At 47.4% G+C, this 13,146-nt stretch overlaps 1 protein-coding gene across 1 annotated transcript in view; it reads right to left on the bottom strand.

Annotated features, from left to right (window-relative positions):
• Nucleotides 1-261: 261 nt before the first annotated feature.
• The window catches only part of NPY5R (neuropeptide Y receptor Y5), a 249,620-nt gene continuing 236,735 nt past the window's right edge, over nt 262-13,146 (bottom strand). Inside the window, exon 2 of the transcript XR_014470357.1 lies at nt 262-2,244. The gene's annotated coding sequence lies outside the window, so the exon portion shown is untranslated. The remainder of the gene's footprint in view (nt 2,245-13,146) is intronic.

Below are 13,146 nucleotides of genomic sequence, written 5' to 3'. Positions count from 1 at the left end.
CGGCACTCGTCTACACTGTCTGTCCCGGCGGGTCCGGGACAGAAGTGTAACAGTATGCTTGCAATATAGTTACTACTCGTGGGATATGCGTCTAGATAAACATAGTGAATTTAAATAAAATAGCTGCTGCAATTGCTGATACTCATCAGAATACTGCTGCAATCCTTTCCGGAGTCATCGTATTTAGTGAGGCCGTCTGTGATGTGTAATCCACGCCATGATGTGCTGGCCGGTACTTGTTTGGTGGCCTAGGTTATAGAACTGACACGTTTCCCAGCTTTTGTCAGCGGCTTTTTTCAAAGATCAAGACAATTTTTTTTGTTATGTAACATGTTTATGTATAAAATACTTTGGAAGCTAGTAGATGTAGTTTCACTTGCTGCCAACAGATGGCACTTTAAGCCCGCTTTAAGAAAATGCTTCCAGCTAGTAGATTTGGTTTTCTCACTGCCAGCAAATGGCAGTGTTTCAGAGCAGCACAGACACAAGACATATATAGAATGATGATAATAATATATATTGTGAAAAGGAATGGGGATTCAAATTAAGTTCTTGATCTTTATTTTGAACAGCAGGTCACAGCATACTAGAAAATTCCACAGGCAATGAGTTACAGGCAGCAGCATGCAGGTAATCACAGCATAGAACACAATTTTGAAAATAAACGAGAACAACAAGAAGCTAAAAGTGTATTCTTTTTTATTCTGTATGTTCTTATGAATATTTATAGAGGTGACATTACATCAGTTGGGTGCTGAGAGCACTACTGTTGGCATTTGTTTATGTTCGGTTCCTACTAGTAGGGGACAACAGTGACCTATACACATATTGCATCAAATAGCGCATGTTGGTAGATTTTGTTTATATATATATATATATATATATATATATATTAATTCTGCTTATTATAAACATAAATATGGGTATACTATACCATACTGTATTTTTATTGTTTAGACTGTAACAGGCCGAGCTCTTTTCAGAACAAACTAATCTCTACCAGTTGGATGGTAGGTTGTTTTTAAATTGTTCCACTTCACTTGTAGCAGATTTGTCTCGATGTTAAATTATTTAACTAAATTGTTTTTGTGTATATTGCATCATCTATTGAGTGTTTAGAATAGTTACTTCACTATAATAGATACATGCTCTTAAATCATTCCCACTTCATCTTAGAATATCACATTAAATAATTTCACTATAAATTCACCTTCACTTTCATAGGTTAGCCTCATAGGGACAGGAGGCATATCATATATTCTTTTTGGTATGTACGTTCCATCTGTGGGTCTCTTTTCTTTATATAGAACTCAAAATTATTTAAAATATATTCACATAAAATTGAGATTAATATGTATATGTTTTTGTATAGGTGTAATAATTGTTCACCGACATCGCATCAATCGTTTCAATAAGAAATGTAATATTCGGGTATGTTGTTTATCCTTTCAATCACTGAATATTCTTTTTAATTAAGGACAACCCATTATGGGCGAATTCATCTTCTTCGTTTCTTTCAAACCACCACTTCTTCCTTTTTTCAGTTTTTTTCTGTTTTCTCTTCTACACGTATTTTTAATCATTAGATCACATATCTATACGTCATACTTATGTTTTAAAATATTGTTTATTGTAGACTGTATACAATCCCCTGATGAAGTCTTAGGACGAAACACGTTGGTATTCTGTTGTACGGCCAGACGGTCAATCAAACTTTGAAGATTTTAATAAATTGTTATCTTGGAGAAATGACGTATGGACTATCAATTGAGTAAAGGGCGCTGAACCACATTTGGGAAGTATATACTGTATATATGTAGTCAGGTGCTCGAGGTGGCGGCACTCATGGGTACTTAAGTAAAGAAAACACACCAAACTGTGGGTCTTGTCCGATGTTTCACATATACAATTTAAATACATGAGTGATAATGGAATGATCAGATGTGCATGCCCTAGTGGATACACACCCCCAGCCGCGCACTCTCAGATGTGTTCATCCACTGCACTCACTCAGCTGAGTCCCCCAAGTGTGTATCCGCCCTGTCGCCATGGTGACACTCGTCGGGGATGGACGAGGCCGTCGTGGGTGTGTGGCGCTCACCTCTGACGTCACATCTCCGTCACCCTGTCTCACGGTCCTCCCAGGGATCTCCAAAGTGGCTGACATCATCACGACCCTGGGGGTGTGCGCGCTGGCTATCCCGTCAGAGAGAGGCTTGGCTGGTTGCTATGACTCCCTGATAGCTGCACAATATGTGAAAACAAAAGAGATGAGTAGTGACATTTTGCATCAAATAATCTTAATATGTCGTTAACATCATCTAAGTGATAAAACATGTGGCAGTGTAAACATAGGTGACAAATCATGGTTTTAAGTGTAGTGAAAAAAATGTGATAAAAAACAGACATATGATGAACTTTAAAATCCTGCCTGGGTCCTCTCTGTCTAGGGCTGCCATCAGGAATTTTGGGGCCCGGGACTCATTTCCAGTCCGGGCCCCCCCTCCTCACTTGACTTACCGTAACCCGGCTCCTGCTCCCCCATCTCCTCATCTGCTGAGCTGCAGCCTGTAGGTCCCGGAGCGCAGGCTTCTTCAACTCAGGATGCCGGCAGCCAACTAAAATGCAGCAACTGCTGGTGAGCCGATCAGAGCTTGAGTATCGGCAGCCACTCTGATTGGCTATGAGTACACGAGCTCTGAAGCTCAAAAGCTGGTGCAGCATTTTAATTGGCCGCTGGTGTCCTGGGTTGAATAAGCCTGTACTCCGGGACCGGCTTTGTTCAGCGCACTGAGCCCAGTGCAATGGAGGCAGTCGGGGGGGTTGCGGTGGGCAAAAAGAGCTGCCCGGCCCTTCCAGAGGCTGGGGCCGGGACATCTGTACCCACAGCACCCCCCTATTGGCGGCCCTGTCTCTGTCTAAGTGATAATTGAATTAAATAGACATAAAGCTGTGCTCATGACCATTCATGATATTGGTGATTACTGGTTTATAAGTGAAACTAAAAGAATTGTGGCTTGGTAATATTAGATCGCTATCAAATGTTGTGACTACTAAGTTCTATTGGCGGATAATATGTGCCCCACGTGTTCCTGGGATGCGGTCATTTGGTCTACAGCATGATGGTCGACAGTCATTAGGTCAATACTATTAGGTCAACATGGAAAAAGGTCGACATGGGAAAAGGTCGACATGGGAAAAGGTCGAAAGGTCATTAGTTCCACAGGTCATTAGTTCGACAGTGTCTAGGTCGACAGGCAAAAGGTCGCCATGGGGTTTTTCACTGTTTTTTGAGCCAACATGTGCCGACAGGCGGTATTTCATACCCTACCATCCACTAGGGCATGGTGGGAGAATAAAATAATGTGCCAAACATAGCGGGGCAACATGCCTGAAGCATTGCGAGCGTAGCGAGTGATGCGAGGGGATGCGGTGCACTGTAAACTGTGTCCATGTCGACTGTGTTGACATTCAGGTAAAAAAAAACAGTGAAAAACTCCATGTCTACCTTTTTACTGTCGACCTGCACATTGTCGAACTAATGATCTGTCGAACTAACTACCTGTCGAACTAATGACCTTTCGACCTAGAACCATGTTGACCTAGACCCATGTTGGCCTTTTCCAATGTCAACCTAATGGTATTGATCTAATGACTGTCGACCATCATGCTGTGGACAAAATGATCCCAACACGTGTCCCCTCATTCAGCAATTCATTGGGTATAAAAGCCGGGCCCGGGAAGCTCTGGTTTATGGGTTCTTCCTCCCACCAATCAACGCTCCTTGAGAAAGGTCCATATATGACGGACCGAAACGTTGGCGCACATTGGTATCTAGAATATGATGATGGAATCTAAGCAATAAAATAACCATTGATTTTATAACAAACGGAGCTCTTTGTTATACTGGCGAGTGCCCATATCTCTCATTAAGAATTGGAATATTATAAGGGTCCATACACACTGTATGCCTCCTTTGTGGGCACCCCACAGTTGCTTTTCATAAAGTGAGAGTGCGGCCTATCGACTGGAATATATATATATATATATATATATATATATATATATATATATATATATAGTGAAACGAATGGTAACTGGCACTCAGCTCCTTGTTGGCTGGTCAGTGCCCCGTGCCTTCGCTGTGAGGTGTCTGAATGGCACCACTGTGTATAATCCTTGTAATGCGTGGCACTGGGGTCTTAGGCAAATAAAGCAATACATAGCCTCTTTCAAGGTTGATGTTTCAGCCACTTTGGCCCTTATTCTGATCGGTGCGGATATTCCCGCTTGCGTACGGCCCGCCGATGTTTATCGTCTGCGCATGTGCAGAGGTCACTCTGCGCATGTGCAGGCGATTTTGCCGCATGGATTCTTTATACGCCGCACAGGGGGTGTAGAGGGGCGTGAGGGGCTACTTATCCTCATTACCCTATGCATACGCCACGCGTTTCATGGGCGTTCCCATGCAAACGCGGGGCGTATGCATGGTAATGAGGCCGTGACGCGTGGGTACGGGGCGGGCATCTGACATCGCCGGATGTCAGCTGCCCACCCCCATACAAGATTTCACACGGACAAGTGTCCGTGTGGTCTTGTGTTGCGGGACCTGGTGGAGTGTTCGGCCCTGCATTCGATGTTCGGCGACCATCGAATGCAGGGGCTGCTCCCACCATGGAGGAGGCGTATCCCCGTCCACATTCATGCGGACCGCCACATATCCGCATACGGACGGAGGTGGCGATCCGTATGGAAGGCGGGGATTCGCCAAGACGGACATCACCGCATATTTCTGATCGGGCCGCACCGATCAGAATAAGGGCCTTTATTTTGGCTTTTTTCAGCATGTTTTGAAAAAAGCCAAAATAAAGTGGCTGAAACGTCAACCTTGAAAGAGGCTACGTATTGCTTTATTTACCTAAGACCCCAGTGCCGCGCACTACAAGGATTATATATATATATATATATATATATATATATATATATATATATCTCCAGTGTTGCCCGGCACTCCGCAATCATAAGTGTTGTAGCACCTGGTGCCTTCCTCACGGAACCGTGATGTCCCAATACAGCGTAGATAGATCAGGCGGCACTCGAGGATTTTCAATGCAAATAAAACGTGTTTATTCCTCCGACATGTTTCGGGCTATTGCCCGTCCTCAGGGATTAACATCACACACACAGTGAACACAATATATACCTATACTCCACAAAAAAGCACGCCCCCCCTCCCGGTGTAACTTCCTGTAATCAGGTACTCACCTGCGGTCACCTAGCCAGGCTCTTTCCCGCCGTCGCTTCCACGCCATGTTGCCGCAGGAGACGCCGAGTGCTGGGACACCTTCACTTCCGGCCTCCCCCTCTGACGTACCACCTGCGTTCCACATAGCGGTCTGGACTTCCGGGTTCCAAGCCTCACTTTCAGTGCCGCTGTGAGCATTATACACATGATAAAAATCTGAAAGACATTAATTATAATGCATAAATACAAGACAAAATCTGTGCAATAATAAGAGGTTTGATACAAACCATGTAAGAGGTCAATAAGACCAAAATATAGTGAAAAAATGAATAATAAAAAAATACATAAGAAATACATAAAGAACATACAGGATTTAAAAAAACAGTATAGGGGTTAAATTTCGGTATAGTACATAAGATCACTGTTAATGATTTTACTTGATTACAGGAAGTTACACCGGGAGGGGGGGCGTGCTTTTTTGTGGAGTATAGGTATATATTGTGTTCACTGTGTGTGTGATGTTAATCCCTGAGGACGGGCAATAGCCCGAAACATGTCGGAGGAATAAACACGTTTTATTTGCATTGAAAATCCTCGAGTGCCGCCTGATCTATCTACGCTATATATATATATATATATATATATATATATATATAGAGGGAGAGAGAGAGAGAGAGAGAGAGTCTGCTTTTCCGGCACTCCAGACCCTCTCAGGGTAACTTGCTGAGGTGCCCTCCCCTGGGGCATGTACCCTTACTGATAGCTGGTGTGGGGGGCAGCACTCAAAGACAATACAGGCGGCGGATCAAGGTGAAACTTAGTGCATTTAATAATGTTTTGGGGAGCTAGTCCCCCTTCAACAGATCTGATGAAGGGGGACAAGCTCTCCGAAACGTTATTAAATGCACCAAGTTTCACCTTGATCCGCTGTCACACGTAGCCGCGACGGAGCGCGGCGGGTACAGTACTCACCCGTCCGCGCCCGCCGCCGGCTAGCGTGTGCAGGCTCCGGTCTGCGGTGTGCGGGTAGCAGCAGCTCTGGGTAGGGATGGCAGCAGTAGTGGTGCCGGGAGGCCGGCGTCGCCATCTTGGTTGAGGGCAGGAGACAGATTGGCCCAGAGTGGAGGTTCCCTCCTCATCCTGTGCTGACAGCCAATGGCAGCCATCCCCTGGGGATATAGGGGATCTGCCTAGGCTGTTCAGTGTCAGTGCAATGAGTCTTTGGAGTCATTCACAACTCCTAGCTGATTCCCGGATCCTGGCTCTTTCTCTCCTGACTCTGGTGCCTTGCTCCCTGCATCTTGCTACAAGGAAGTTTTCTCCTGACACCAATGCTGCAAGTCCTACCTAGTGCTTGTTCCTGCTTGTGTCCCAGAATTACCCTGCACAGCTTTCCGCTGTCCTCCTTCATACAACTCATTCATTCCATCTTCTTTCAGTCATCCGGATCCATTTCTTCTGTCATCAAATCAACCTCCTTCCGGATCCTCATCTATGTACTCTGGCTCACCAAGTATACGTTTCCAGATTTCCCTGCCCGTTATTAGTATTGTGCTGGACTCTATTTAATTTATTCCAACTGTCACTTAAAGAAGTATTTGAGTGAAGTTTATCATTTATGAAATCAGTTATTAAACCTGCACGTTTCAATCCTACTCCTCCTGGTCCGTCTCCGGTTCCTGTGCACCGCACGACTCCATCCAGCCCTTTAGCCGTGACAGTTTGCACTGACCCGATGGAATCGGGTGAAGCACAGGCCTCCATGACGGATGTTCTTCAAGGCATCATGGCTCGATTGGAACAAGTAGAGACTACCCAGCGTCAAGTGGCTCAATTTCTCCAGACCTTGTCATCACCTCAGGTGGCTCCCTCAGTTTCAGCAGCACCAACCTCCGGAGCTTCGGCCTCTGCTGCTCCCCCTGGGCCAGCTGCTCCTCACCATCTACACCTGTCAACCCCCAGTAAATATGACGGGTCCCCGAGGGGGTGTCGAGGATTCCTGAATCAATGTGACGTCCATTTTACCCTCCAGCCTTCCAATTTCCCCTCTCCCAAGACTCGGGTGGCTTACATCGTGTCCCTACTGGCGGGTCCAGCCCTGGAGTGGGTGTCCCCCCTTTGGGAGCGTGCGGATCCCATCCTCAATAACTATGAAGAGTTTGTGGCCTCCTTCCGTCGCATCTTCGACGAGCCTGGCAGAGTGTCCTCCGCAGCCACAGAGATCTTAAGGATTCGTCAGGGCAGTCGCCCAGTGGGACAATATGTCGTACAATTTCAAACCCTGGCTTCCGAACTCCGATGGAACGAAGAGGCTCTCGTTTCTGCCTTCTGGAACGGCCTAGCCGGGCGCATCAAGGACGAGTTAGCAACTCGCGATTCTCCTTCCACCCTGGCTGAACTCATTTCATTATGTAACAAAGTCGATCTGCGACTCCAAGAACGCCAACTTGAGAGGAATCGCTCTGATCGCCTTCGCCCTCGATTTCCTTCCAATGTCGCACCAGCCTCCAAACCAACCCCGCCTCCTGCGGTGTCAACTGATGAGCCCATGCAAATCAACCGCTCCCGTCTCTCTCTCGAAGAGAAGTCCCGAAGACGGCGAGAGAATCTATGCATGTACTGTGGCTCCTCAGCTCACTTATTGGCTTCCTGCCCGCTGCGGCCGGGAAACGACCGCTCCTAATCTCCCCGAGGGAGGTCCGATTAGGAGTCTTGCTTCCATCTCCCTCTTCTTCTGATTCCACCATTCCGGTTACCCTTGTGTGTCCCCAAGGGAGAAAAAGAGTTCAGGCCCTATTGGACTCTGGAGCAGCGGGAAACTTCCTTTCTTCTTCTTTTGTCACCCAACATGCCCTGCCTGTGCAACCCCTGGATCACTCGCTGGTCCTCACTGCAGTGGATGGGAGTCGAATTCGTAGTGGACAAATCACCCATCAGACCACCCCGGTGACACTGCTCATAGGAGCTCTACATCAAGAGACCCTCGAATTCTTCATTCTTCCACAGTCCTCACACCAAATGGTCCTGGGCCTTCCCTGGCTCTCCAAACATAACCCACACATCGATTGGACCAATATGGAGGTCAAGGCCTGGGGAACAGATTGCCAGTCTACTTGCATTCCTCAGATCCTTCCGGTCTACCAGACCCATCCACAACGTGAGGGTAACTATCCTTCATCCTCTTCAGCTCCACCCTTGTCGATACCCGCACCATATCGTTCATTTACAGATGTATTCAGTAAAGGTGGTGCCGACACCCTGCCTCCTCACCGTCCTTGGGACTGCCCGATAGAGCTGGTGGCCGGGAAATTCCCTCCTCGTGGCCGCATCTATCCCCTGTCGCTACCTGAGACTGAGGCCATGTCCTCGTACATTCAAGAGAACTTAAACAAAGGTTTCATTCGACCATCTACTTCTCCGGCCGGGGCCGGGTTTTTCTTTGTGAAAAAGAAGGATGGCGGTCTTCGGCCATGTATCGACTATAGGGGCCTGAACGACATCACCATTAAAAACCGCTATCCCTTACCCCTTATCGCAGAACTATTCGACAAGATCAGAGGGGCAGCAATCTTTACTAAATTGGACTTGCGAGGGGCCTACAATTTGATCCGGATCCGTCCAGGTGACGAGTGGAAGACGGCTTTTAACACGCGCGACGGCCACTATGAATACCTGGTGATGCCCTTCGGCCTTTGTAACGCCCCCGCCGTCTTCCAACAGTTTGTAAATGATATCTTTCGGGACTTGCTGTACCACTCCATCGTAGTCTATCTAGACGATATACTCATCTTCTCTCCAAATCTTCAACTTCACAGACAGACAGTGTCCGAAGTCCTACGACGTCTTCGCCAAAATCAACTGTTCTGCAAGTTGGAGAAGTGCGTTTTTGAGGTCACGTCCATTCCATTCTTGGGTCACATTCTCTCCGCCACTGGGATAGAAATGGACCCAGAAAAGGTGAGAGCCATCCAAGACTGGGCAGCCCCCACAACACTCAAAGGAATTCAGAGATTCCTAGGGTTCTCAAACTATTACCGGCGATTTATCCGGAACTTCTCTACTATCGCTGCTCCCCTCACTGCTCTCACTTGCAAGGGAGCTGATCCAAGCCGATGGTCGCCAGAAGCATCCTCTGCCTTCCAGCAGTTAAAGAGAGCATTCATAACGGCACCAATCCTCCTCCAACCAGACCTCGACAGGCCCTTCATTCTCGAGGTGGACGCATCCTCGGAAGGGATCGGGGCCATCTTGTCACAAAAAGGTGAGGATCAAGAATTACACCCTTGTGCCTTCCTCTCCAAAAAATTCCTCCCGGCAGAGAAGAATTACCCCATCGGGGAACAGGAGTTGCTTGCAGTCAAAACTGCGTTAGAGGAGTGGCGATACCTTCTGGAGGGGGCACGGCATAAGATCACCGTGTATTCAGACCACAAAAATCTGTCCTTTCTTAAACAGGCTCAGTGCCTTACTGCCCGCCAAGCCCGTTGGGCCATGTTTTTTGAACGCTTTGACTTCCAAATTAAATTCCGACCTGGAACCACGAATACTAAGGCAGACGCTCTATCCCGCTCCTTTGAGACGACCTCTGACCTAGAGACACCTCCTCGTCCAATCCTCGATCCGCTGGTCTTCGCCCAAGTAACCGTACAGCCATCTCCTCCTCCAGGTAAAACGTTCGTTCCCCCCGAACTCCGCAAGAAAATATTGTCATGGGCACATTCTTCCCGCTTCGCAGGGCACGCAGGAGCACAAAAGACCTTGATGTTCCTGTCACGTTCTTATTGGTGGCCAACCATCCGCCACGACGTAACCAACTTCGTCGCTTCTTGTGTAAGATGTGCTCAGCATAAGGTGCCCAGAACAACTCCCGCTGGTCCTCTCTGCCCTCTAACCATTCCCACAGAACCATGGACCCATCTGTCAATGGACTTCATTTGCGAACTACCTCCCTCAAAAGGTCATACCGCAATCTGGGTAGTGGTCGACCGATTCTCGAAAATGGTCCATTTTTTCCCACTAAAAGGTCTCCCCTCTGCTCCAGTACTGGCTCAGCTATTTATCTCAACCATTTTTAAACTTCACGGACTGCCCAAAGAGATTGTATCCGACCGCGGAGTACAGTTCGTTGCAAAGTTCTGGAGAGCTCTCTGTGCCGCGGTACAGGTCAAACTCAAGTTTTCCACTGCCTTTCATCCCCAGACCAATGGCCAGACAGAACGGGTGAATCAAGACTTGGAGGCCTTTATCCGACTGTTTGTCTCGTCGTCCCAAGATGACTGGGTGGATCTTCTCCCGTGGGCAGAATATATGCATAACAACTCCTATCACTCTTCCTCCGGAACCACCCCCTTCTTTACAGTATTCGGCAAACATCCACGATCTCCGGATTTCTCAGAATTATCCTCTTCCGAAGTTCCTGCAGCAACCACTTCATTACAACGCTTTGCTAAAATCTGGTCGGATGTCCACACCGCTCTTCTTAAATCTTCCGCCCGATACAAGAGGATGGCAGACAGGAAAAGAAGGGCAGCGCCCAGATTGAAAGTCGGAGACCGGGTATGGCTGTCTACCCGCCATATACGCCTCCGTCTGCCCTCTATGAAGCTGGCTCCCCGGTTCATTGGGCCATACCCTATCATCCAAGTCATTAATCCTGTCGCTTATAGACTTCAACTTCCTCCTTCCCTAAGGATTTCGAATTCCTTCCATGTGTCCCTCCTCAAGCCTTTAAGGTTGAACTCTTATCAAAAGAGGATTCCCAAACCGCCCAAGATTAACTCCGAAAGTGGGGCTGAATTCGAGGTAAGACGCATTATAGACTCTCGTTGCCGCAATTCTCGTACCCAGTATCTGGTGGAATGGGTTGGGTTTGGTCCCGAAGAGAACTCTTGGGTGGATTCCATTGATTTGCACGCTCCAAAACTGGTAAAGCAATTTCTCCAGAGAAATCCGCACAAGGCCCATAGGCGCCCTGGGGTCACCCTGAAAAGGGGGGGTACTGTCACACGTAGCCGCGACGGAGCGCGGCGGGTACAGTACTCACCCGTCCGCGCCCGCCGCCGGCTAGCGTGTGCAGGCTCCGGTCTGCGGTGTGCGGGTAGCAGCAGCTCTGGGTAGGGATGGCAGCAGTAGTGGTGCCGGGAGGCCGGCGTCGCCATCTTGGTTGAGGGCAGGAGACAGATTGGCCCAGAGTGGAGGTTCCCTCCTCATCCTGTGCTGACAGCCAATGGCAGCCATCCCCTGGGGATATAGGGGATCTGCCTAGGCTGTTCAGTGTCAGTGCAATGAGTCTTTGGAGTCATTCACAACTCCTAGCTGATTCCCGGATCCTGGCTCTTTCTCTCCTGACTCTGGTGCCTTGCTCCCTGCATCTTGCTACAAGGAAGTTTTCTCCTGACACCAATGCTGCAAGTCCTACCTAGTGCTTGTTCCTGCTTGTGTCCCAGAATTACCCTGCACAGCTTTCCGCTGTCCTCCTTCATACAACTCATTCATTCCATCTTCTTTCAGTCATCCGGATCCATTTCTTCTGTCATCAAATCAACCTCCTTCCGGATCCTCATCTATGTACTCTGGCTCACCAAGTATACGTTTCCAGATTTCCCTGCCCGTTATTAGTATTGTGCTGGACTCTATTTAATTTATTCCAACTGTCACTTAAAGAAGTATTTGAGTGAAGTTTATCATTTATGAAATCAGTTATTAAACCTGCACGTTTCAATCCTACTCCTCCTGGTCCGTCTCCGGTTCCTGTGCACCGCACGACTCCATCCAGCCCTTTAGCCGTGACATCCGCCACCAGTATTAAGTCTTTGAGTGCCGCCGCCCACGCCAGCTCTCTCTCTCTCTCTGTATATATATATATTTTTTTTGGTACTTGTTTCCTAGCACGGCCACAATCGGTATCGGTCGCGGCTCTTATTTAGTGCACTTTAAGGGCCGCGATCAACCCCGACGGAGCAGATGCTCTTGATTTCAGAAATCGTGAGTATTCTGTACCATGCTTCAATTACCGCGACACGACCGACGCGATAATTGAAGAATTGACCGAAATCGGCTTGATTACCAGCTATCGGTCCCATCGGGAGCACTGAATGGCAGTATTCAATGCCCCCGACGCGATCGACGCGATAATTGAAGAATTCACCGGTATCGGCGGCATTACGAACTATCGGTCCCATCGGGAGCACTGAATGTCAGTATTCAATGCCCCCGACGCGAGCGACGCGATTTTTTTATTGCAAGCAGCCATTTCATGTTTTGACATGGCTGCTTCCAATTGAACCCCACATTTACACCCACATTTACAGTTTGTACCCTATTTTTAACCACACATGAAATAATAAATCACACGACACATGACAATAGATTTAACAGGTTTTATTGAAAACTTTATTTTTTTAAACGTTTTTTTTTTTTTATTTTTTTGTTACAGCAAAAAATTGCCGCGTAACAATTACCGCGACAACATCAAATTCAGAAGAAGTTGATCGATCAGTACAAAGAGAATAGATGCCTGGCTATCACAACCAGGCAAATTGAAATGAGGCATGGGAAGATAACGGCACACTAGAAAACTGTGCCCACTAATGCAAACAATCACATGAATCCGAAATAAATTACAAATATGCAGAACAGTGGTTAGTGAAGGAGCAAAACAAGTACAGCCATCGCAAACTTCAGGAAGACCGCACTGCAACGTTCACCAACCAAAATTGCAGTACATGACTAAAAACTGTTTATTATAGAGAACTCAGAAAGGAAGAGAAACAAGAACAGTGCTGCCAAATTATAAATTAAAAGTCAAATTAGCCGAATTAATAATTGAAATAACGCTCTTCGTCTGGGGTGGGGGTCTGCACACTTCGCAAAGCGGAGAAAACAGTCCCAGACAAAGTCGA

This window comes from Crinia signifera, chromosome 1 (assembly GCF_055691185.1).
Source record: "Crinia signifera chromosome 1, ASM5569118v1, whole genome shotgun sequence".
Classification (NCBI taxonomy): Eukaryota; Metazoa; Chordata; class Amphibia; order Anura; family Myobatrachidae; genus Crinia; species Crinia signifera.
Note: the sequence above shows the minus strand (reverse complement) of the source record. Positions and strands in the feature narration are given on the sequence as shown.